We start from the raw sequence: 10657 nt of genomic DNA, 5'->3' as shown, positions 1-10657 counted from the left end.
TTTTAAATACCAGCAGGGTCACCTATGGTGACACTGTTCAGCTGAGCTTCCAGATGACGACAGACTAAGAAGAAAGTAAGGCGGACTACTTCCAAATATTTAGTCACTGAAAAGCTTATGTACAGCAGTGCTCCACTGTCAGCACAGAAATATTAAATATTTAAACATTATGAAGAGCAACAGAATATTGTCAGATATAGTGCCAGATAATGAGCCCCTCAAGTAGGAAGTCACTCAAAATATGACTGGAGAAGAGCTGCCTCCTCAAAGCAGAGTTAACGATAATGAGAAAATCACCAGACAATACAATTAATATCACATGCAAGTAAAATTTTCCTGATGATAAATTTAAAAAATGGCTTCAAAAGTACATTGACACAGAACTGCCAGAAGCTCAAGCCAGAATTCAGATGAGGACATGGAATGAGGGATATCAGTACTGACAACAGATGGATATTGGCTGAAAATACAGAATACCAGAATAAGGTTTACCTGTGCTTTATTGACTATGCAAAGGCTTTCAACTGTGTGGATCATGACAAGCTATAGATAACATTGCAAAAATGGGCACTTCAGAACACTTCATTGTACTCATGAGAAACTTTAACATAGACCAAGAGACAATCATTCAAACAGAACAAGTAGTCACTGAATAATTAAATATCAGGAAAGGTATGTACCAGCATTGTATTATTTCACCATACTTATTCAATCTGTACGCTTAGAAAATAATCTGAGAACCCAGATTATATGAAGAAAGTGGCATCAGAATTTGATGAAGACTCAACAAAACGTGTAATATGAAAAGGATACAACCTTGCTTGCTAAAATAAAAGAGAACTTCAAATATTTACTGATGAAGATCAACACACACACACTGATGTGGCTTGCAAATCAATATAAAGAAAACAAAAATCTTCACTGAAATAGAATCACAATAAATGGAGCAAAGATTGAAGTTGTCCAAAACTTCATTTTGCTTTGATCCACTATTGACACCCATGGAAGCTGCAGTCAAGAAATCGAACAACATGTTGCATTAGGTACGTCTGCTGTACATGACCTCTCTTAAGTGTTCAACAGCAAAGATGTCAGTTGAAGGACTGATATGTGCCTGACCCAAACCGTAATATTTTCAACAGCCTCATAAGAACGTGAAAGTCAAACAATTACTATGGAAGACCATAAAAGAAAGATGCATTTGAGCTATGCTGTTGGAAAAGAATATTAAAAGTACAGTGGAATGCCAGAACAACAAACACGTCTGTTTTGGAAGAAGTACAGCTTGAGCATTCTTTAGAAACAAGCATAATGAGACTTCATTATTCATACATCTAACAGTTTATCAGGTGGAGGGTCAGAGAAAAAGTCAGAAGACCTCCAATGAGATGGATTTGCACAGTGGCACCAGCAATGGGCTTAAGTGTAATGATAGTAAGGATGGCATAGGATTGGACAGAGTTTTGTTCTGTTGTGCATAGAATAACTATGAGTCAGAATTGACTTGATGGCATCTAACATCAACAACAGCAACACCAACAGCTTCTGCTAAACTGGGAATCACATGCTAATGACCAGTTTTCTAGAGCACACTGTTAGAGAAATCTGATGCATTTCTGAGGGGAAAACAGCATGCCACATAAATGCTTTACATAGTGGAATTCAAGTCCATTACCCAACCTACTTTCAGTGGGTCTCTAAATTTGTTCTTTTAATTCTCCTCTTCTATTTCAATATCCAATGATTTTGGTTGTTATCACAAAATACTTTCCTTAATTGTTCTAATTAAGGAAAGTATTTGCTGGCATTCTTGGTTGGCACAAGTGATTAAGCTGGTAACTAAAAGGTTGGAGTTCAAGTCCACTTAGGGACCTGAGAAGAAAAACCTGGTGATTTATTTCTGAAATACCAGCCATTAAGAACCCTATAGAGAAAATTTTTATTTTGGCACATGTTGGAACTGCCATTATTTGGAATTGACTCAACAGCAACTTGGTGCTTTTTGTCAATAGATTAACAAATATCACAATAACAAATAAAATAACTATTATAATCTTCCATACTCAGGCTTCTGACAAAGAATTCTGAATATTGCCATATAGAATTCTGGATATTTATATTATTTCTGAAGAACTCTGAGTTAGGTTAATATGAGATTTACTTGTAACTGCAAAGTTTCTGGCCTTCTTGTAAGAATTGGTGATGAATATGAACTTAGATTGCCAGATCAAAGTGCCCTTCCTATTACCATGTGATATGGCTCTGAATAGGACAGGACCAGGCATTCAGTTGATCAGTATCTGCCATCACTGGTATATTGAAAATGCCCACCTGAATTCAAACTCCAGTGTTTTTCCTTATCATCAAGGTCATATCTTTTCTGATTACATAGGGTAACATCTATCAGGTGACAGCATCAAAGCATGACTCACACTCAGGACTTGAGGTAAAAATAAGAAAATGATCCCTGAAAACTCAAGCTGCCATGGCTATTATGTTGATGAGATTCTCTTTTCTGTTAATACCTGAATATTAAAAGCTCACTCCCTAAAAATTTACAGAGTTCTGATGTGGCAATGTAGGACAAACACTGGACTGCTAACCACAATGTTGACAATTTAAACCAACCAGCTGCTCCTCAGAAACTCAATAATGGTTTCTATAAGTCCAGAAATGGAGTCCTGGTATGGCGCTGTGGGCTAATGTGCTGGACTACAAAGTTGTTTGAACCACAAGGTTGGTGGTTCAAGCTCACCAGCCGCTCCTTGGAAACTCTATACAGGGTTGCTATGATTCAGAAATGACTTTAAGGCATTTCACAACAACAATATGAATCAGAACTGACTCGATGGCACTTAATAGCAACAGCAAAAATTATATGTGGCACATTTTTTTCTAAAGTAGAGGCATGAGAAGAAGAATGATATACACAGCATCGTCTTTAAATCATTGAAGTAAAGAGGAGAACTTTGTTGGTGAATCATAAATGGATTTTTAGTATAAAAAAGGCACCGTCTAACAACACAGACACCCAAGTTGCTTAACAGGCACGTTCCTACAGTAGTAGGAAGAGGAGGAGTAGAAGTTTGCCAAGGCAGCTTTAAGAGGAAAAATGAAGCTTAAGCAAAGTACATCTAGACAACTCAAATGCCTTAATACTTGTGGGGTGCAAACTTTTAATCAATACAAACTGTCTCGTAAAGAGCCTGGCATTTGATGACCTTGTGAAGTATTTATCAGTTAAGTTATGAAGTTGCTTTTATAGTTAAAGTGCCGTCGAGTCAGTTCCATTGCATAGTGACCTTGTATTGGGTTTCTGAAGAGTGGCTGCTGGGTTTGAACCTCCAAACTTGCAGTTAACAGTTCAGTGCTTTTCTTACAGTGTCGCATCAGAAACCAAGTTATGAAGAACTTGCTATTGAAGTTGACCATGACAACTGGATTAGACAACAAGACCTAATCTTATTTTTAGAAAGTGCTTATCTTTTATATATCACACATTGTAAGTTAGGAAGAAAACACATATATACTCTTTGTTTAACTATCAGTTACATGTTTTATATAAAATGCATAGAAGAAAATCCTTACAATTTAAAATTTGAAGCTAATATGTTTTTAATTAGCACAGAATCACTTCTAGCTTTATTTTCCCTGTTAATTACCCACTTCTTTGGTATCCCAATGAGATCTGTCTCTCTTTTCCTTTCTCTCTTTTTAGGCAGATTATAGAAATAATTAATCCTTTGCTTCAACACTCATGGAAGCAGCAGTCAAGAAATCAAATGATGTATTGCATGCAAATCTTCTGTATAAGACCTCTTTAAAGTGCTCAAGAGCAAAGATGTCAGTTTGAGGATTAAGTTGTGCCTGACTCAAGCCATAGTGTTTTCAATAACCTCATATGCATGTGAAAGATGGATAATGAATAAAGAAGACCACAGAAGAATTGATGCATTTAAGCTGTGGTTTGGGGAGAGAATATTAAAAGTACCATGAACTGACAAAAGAAAAACAAATCTGTGTTGGAAGAAGTACAGCTAGAATGTTCCTTAGAAGCCAGGCTGGCCAAACTTTATCTCTGATTGTGGTTACGTTTATGTGCCATGGAGCAGGTCCGACCCATAGTGACCCTGTACAGGGTTTCTGATGCTTTAAATCTTTATGGGAGTAGAAAGTTTCATCTCTGATACTTCAGACATATTATCAGGAGGGACCTGTCTCTGGAGGACATCATGCTTGGTAAAGTAGATAGGTCAGAGAAAAAGAGGTAGCTCCCTAATGAGATGGATTGGCAAAGTGGTGGCAGCAATGGGTTCAAGCACAGAAACCATTGTAAGGCTGGCCCAGGACCAGGCAGTGTTTCTTTTTCTTTGCTATAAGTCAGTACTGACTGGACAGCATCTAACAATAACAACAGTATCTTCAACTCTTCCTTTTATGTTTTACATATTGTCTTCATTGTATAATTAGTAAATTAGGAAAAGAACTACTGAAAATCAATCATGGAATTTCAAATCCTCCTTCACAAGTTTCTTATGTTGATGTTGTTGTTGTCAGGTGCCATCAAGTCAGAACCGACTCATAGCGACCCCATGCACAGCAGAACGAAACAATGTCTGATTCTGGGCCAACCCCACCACCACTGCCACACTTGACGCCATCAATGATGCCACCTGGCTGATCCATCTCTTTGGGGGTCTTCCTCTTTTTCTCTGACCCTCCATCTTACCCAGCATGACATCCTTCTCCAGCGACTGTTCCCTCCTGACAATATGTCCAAAGTATGAGAGACGAAGCTTAGCCATCCTGGCCTCCAAGGACCACTCTGGCTGCACCTCTTCCAAAACAGATCTATTGGTTCTTTTGACAGTCCATGGCACTTTCAGTATTCTCCTCCAAGGTTCTGATTAAGACCCTCAAATTTGGCATCCAGAAGCCTGGGCACTGGCACTTCTGAAAATATGAAGTTGTGTACCAGGATCAAGTCCAAAACAATCTATTTCCTAAGTTAATATGAGAGGGCTAACAAGACAGTCATGGAATCCTAAAAAGCATGCAAGAGTTAATTGCTTTAGTCCTAGGCCCATTTGTGTTGTCGATGTTGTTAAGTATCAAGTTGGTTCAGGCACATTTATATACATACCCATTATTCTTATGAACCAGTGATTTAGAAACAGTTTTTAAAGATGTTCCAATGATGAACAGCTCATTCAATTCCTTATGCTGAGAGCAAATGACCCTATGCTGAGAGCAAATGGCCCTAGGCCGATTGTTTCAACACCAACAAAATCTGGACCTTAAGTATGGGTTCATGAGAACAAGCATCCCAAATAGAAACAATCATTTGCTGGAAGTTTTAAAGTCAGAAACACTTGAATTTAGCCTCAGTTCTAGCATTTGCTTTGTGAATGAGGACATTTATACATACAGCTGTTGAAGAAGCCTCCCAAGTTTTCCTTTGTATTGTGAGAACCATCATAAGACCTTATAAGAATATCACAAAGATGGGAAATGAATCCAAATAACATCAAGCACAGTGTTCAACATATGACACCCTCTCAATATTATCAATTGCACTTTACTCTGCATGAATACAGCTTCATAACATGCCATTGTGCATTATGGAAACAAAGCACAGTTGGAACAAGATGGAGAAGGTTCATAGAAAGAACATTATTAGTGCAATAACCACATATTTCAACAGGAAGCATTGTTCCATAACTCTATTAGGAATCCCTCATCTAGAGAAGCAAGAGGAGGGAACAATACAGATGAACTTCACTGATACTGTAAAAGGTGCTCTGGTGGTGCAGTGGTTAAGCACTTGGCTGCTACCAAAAAGCTTTTCAGTTCAAATCCACCATTCACTCTGTGGGAGAACTATGTGCCAATCTGCTTCCATCAGGATTTAAGTTGTGGATACCCCCTGGAGCAGTTCTACTCTGTTCCACAGAGTCACTATGAGTTGAAATTGACTTAGTGGGAGATCAATGATCATTTAGCATAGACTTTTGATGATGTATCTGGCAACTAAAATTAATAAAATAGAATAAACCAGACCTTAATATACCAACACAAATAATGAAAAGTTGAAATCCAAAAATAATTCATCTTATATAACATCTATTGCTCAGTGTTGTCAAGTTGGTTTGGATTCATAGCGACCCAGTACAGGGTTTCTGAGGAGTGGCTGGTGAGCTTTAATCACCGACTTTGCTGTTCAAACCGACTTTGTAGTCTACTGCATTAAACTACAGTGTCACATACATATATTTTATGGGAAAATTGAAAACATCTAAAAATTACACAGATATAATTTTTTGTTTTTTATTATGAGATTTTGTCTCATAGACATGTTATCTGAGGGACCAGTCTCTGGAAAGGACATCATACTTCCTAAAGTAGAGGGTCAGAGAAAAAGAGGAAGAACTTCAATAAAATGAATTCACAGAGGTTACAACCATAGACCCAAATAAAACGTTATGAGGATGGCCAAGAACAGGAAGTATTTTGTTCTGTTATACATGGGTATATTTATGGGTCAGAACCCATTGGATATATCCAACAACAACAACAACATCATATCTGTATTGTTGCTGTTAAATCACCATGGGGTCATTTCTAACTCATAGTGACCCTACAGGGTTTCCTAGCAGTGGCTGGTGGTTAGCAGCTCAGTGCTTATCCTACAGCACCACACAAGGACTTCATATTTGCATTTGTTGTTGTTGTTGTTAAGTGTCATCAAGTTGGTTCCGACTCATTGTGACCCTGTATAGGGTTTCCAAGGAGCTACTGGTAGGTTTGAACTGCAAACCCTGTGGTTCAAACTGACTTTGCAGTCCAGTGTTTATACCACAGTGCCATACCAGGACTCCAATACTTGCATTAGGTACTTAAAACATATATATATATAATTCTTTCTCTTTATTTATGAGTTTAATTCCTTTATTTAAAAAAAAAAACTGTGGTGTATTCAGTATTTTTTTAATGCATATTGGTTTCAACAGCTCCCCTTTTAATTTTCAGCATTTGTCTTTTCTTTACACCTGGGAAACCACAGCACTGAACTTGGCATCTATTGTTTCCTTGTGTTTTCATTACTTTGGTCTAATTCTCTAACTAAACAATGCTAATGTTTTACATGATAATACTCTATATACTGTGAACATGATACTTCTATTGATTTCTTAGAATATATATTTGTTCTTATTTGTCTGATGTATTTTACTCCATGCATAAATTTTAACAACCTTAAGGTGTTTCACTCTGTTACTGTATAAGAATTTATTTATCCTTTCTTGACCTGATGGGTATTTTCATCGCGGTATACACACACCCAAATACACACACAAACATACAGATGTTAAAAATATTTTAAAGCAATGCCCAAGGAACTACTAAATTTAAGATTGTCCATGGGAAGCAAAGAAGACCAGGGATAGGAATGGAGTGCAATAAAAATAATATTTCTTTATGTATTCACACTGTTTTGTTACTTTAAGAAAAGAATAGTAGTGGCAAAACATCAATATTTATTAAATCTTGAAGTATTAATATATGGGTGTTTGTCCAATTATCCTAAGGAACTCTGTCTTGTAATATTTTCTAGTGAAAAAGGAGACACAGGTATGCAGCCTGTGGGGTCTTCCCAGTTCTCCACTTCCTCACTCTGAGTTCCCAAAGTCAGATTACATCAAAGTGAGGTAAAAGATCTTCTCTCAAATGGGGTATCAAGAACCAGCTGACTGAACACACCTACTCCCTGCCAAAGAAATACAAAAAAAAAAAAAACAACAACAACAAAAAAAAAAAAACTTGTAGAGAATTATTGAAAATTCACCAATTTCTGTTGAGGACAGAAAAAATCCCTGGAAACATAGGGTCAGAGTAGGTGATTATCAGAATGAGAGTTGGTACACTGATATAGGGAAACATGTCAAGAACATGATGGACAAATTAGGCAGACATCTCACAATTAGCTCCATTCTGTTTATCAACTGTATGTACTCACCTCACAACTGCCCCAGATAGACTGTGAGACAAAGACGAATGCTTATTTTCAGGCAGAGTGCCAGCTTTAAGAAATGATATTCAGTTTACCCTTCAAGGGTGAATGATAAAAATGCAAGCTCTGGACTTAGAGAGCACGGAAGATGGAGAAAGGCTAGGCTCCTGTGGAAAGTGATGGGAACCAGACTCCCTCCTTACTCTTGAGCAGGTAGTTACAGGCACACTATTTGCAGTCTCAGTGACCCTTGGGGTTCCAATATCCAAAGCTCCTCATTAATCTAACTCATTGCTGTTGTTCTCATCCCAGGGAAATACAAATCCTTAAAGAACAAGACTCAGAGAAGGAAACATTTATGCTAAATTGTTCTATCACCCCAAGAATCCTAGGGTATACCATCTCCTCATTTCATTCCATTCACACCCATTTCAAATGTTTATACACAGAGACCTACCTCCCTTCTGCAGTTGGATTAGTCTTCTTCCTTGAAATTCAAAGATGTTCTTATAATAACAACAATATAAAAAACACTGACACCATGTTATGGCTAAAATTTGTACTTTATTATACAGGGATAACAGAGAAAAAGAGGAAGACCCCCAACAAGATGGATTGCCCAGGTGGCAGATTCTATGGACTCAAGCGTGTCAACATTAGTGAGGTTGGCCCAGGATGCGGCAGTGTTTCGTTCTGCTGTGCATAAAGTCGCTAGGAGTCGGTACCGACTCGATGGTACCTAACAACAACAATATAGAGATATGTGTCCTATATAATACAAGTGATAAATAATAAATGCATCTCAAATGTAGATTTTCAGGGCTGAATCTATGCATGACTGATATATCCTGTTTATGTATCCACTATTCAGCAGTTTCTAATACAGTCTTTGAAATCAAACAAAATTTTTCATGTAACAGGCAGTCTATCGCCTTTTTAAACTTTTGTTACCAACTATTTAGCGTAGTGGTTATGAATAGGGCTGCAAACTGCAAGGTCAGCAGTTTGAAACTACCAGCTGTTCCGCATGAGAAAGAGGAGGCTTTCTGCTCCCGTAAAGATTTATAGCCTAGGAAACCCTGTACAGGGTCACTATGAGTTGGAACAGATCCACGGTATATAACAACAACAATTCCTAATTTTACTGGTGGGAAGTTGTAACTTCATAATATTATAATAGCAAAATAGTAATTATTTCAATATATATTTTTTCATATTATAATCCATGGGTTAAGATTATTGCTCTTGGTTATCAATATTGTTGAGTTCATTGTAAATGATCAAAGAAGCAGTCATTTTCATTTTTCCATGAAGTTTTCTGAAGCTCCATCATACTACAACTTGAGTTTGTGTTTGCAAAAAAAAAAAATACCTAAAAGTATCACGTTAAAAAGGTGCACACCAGTTGAAATTCACAATGGATATAAATAACAAATTAAATACTCCAGTTTGAAAAGAACCTTTATGAATTAATAAGAAATAAATATAAATACTTCAATAAAAACACCATAAACACATATTTCATAAAACAGGAAAAATGAATCACCCAATGAATGTCAAAACACTCAGCATAATAATGGTTATAGTGGTAGTGTGCCTTGGAACTGGTTCTGACTCATACAACCATGTAGAGGATTTCTGATGCTGTAAATTTTTATGGGTGCAGAAAGCCTCATCTTTTTTCCCACAAACAGGCTGGTAGTTTTGAACTGCTGACCTTGAGGTTAGCAGCCTGACTCATAACCACTAAGCTACCAGAGCTCCTTCAACACAATAATAAGGAAAATTAAATTAATCAAATAATATTTAAACATCCACTTAGGTTTTAATTGTCAGTTAAAATATAAGCAGGAACTTATAATGTCAATAAATTGCTTCTATCACTTAGGAATACTCTTTGGGACTACCCAAAGGACTTCCTATGTCCATTCACTTCACCTAATTCTGGAACTCTGGGTTATGCCCATCAGAGGACATGTATGGGAATATTTCAAGAATTTAATTCACAATAGTTCAAAAAGAAAGAAAGAAAAGAAACAGGTCTAAAATATCCCATAAACTTCAGAAAAGATAACAATGTAATAGTATACAGAATTGAAAATAAACAAATGAGTTATTGCTACACCCAACAAGATTGAATCTAAAAACACACTAATGAGAACCGAAATTAAGACACAGATTCATATTCATACTATAATATTAAAATATTTACAAGTACATAAAGAGACATTTAAGAAACTGTAAAAGGATAGAAATATGGGTGATAAGAAGATGTGGCTGAATCTCATGAAAATGCCACTGTTCTAGGACAAATATGATCAAATAATGTCACTTTCATAGGGTTCAACATAATAGAAGGGTATCAAAGAAAATAATCAATATAGAATTCAAAAAAGAAAAAAAAGATAAACAACCTAACCAAGCAATAGGCACAATGACTTGAATAGATATTTCATCAAAAAAGATATTCAAATGACCAAAACACACAGGAAAAGATACTTAAGAACATTAATGATTGTTATTGTTCTTAAGTGCCTTAGAGTATGTTCTGACTCATAGCAACCCTGTGTAGAGGGTTTTCAAGAAGTAACTGATTGGTTTCAACTGCCAATTTTATGCTAGCTGTCCTATAGCACACAGCCTATAGTG

The sequence above is a fragment of the Chrysochloris asiatica genome, unplaced genomic scaffold (assembly GCF_000296735.1).
Source record: "Chrysochloris asiatica unplaced genomic scaffold, ChrAsi1.0 scaffold00502, whole genome shotgun sequence".
NCBI classification, from domain to species: Eukaryota; Metazoa; Chordata; class Mammalia; order Afrosoricida; family Chrysochloridae; genus Chrysochloris; species Chrysochloris asiatica.
This window is presented reverse-complemented; position numbering follows the sequence as displayed.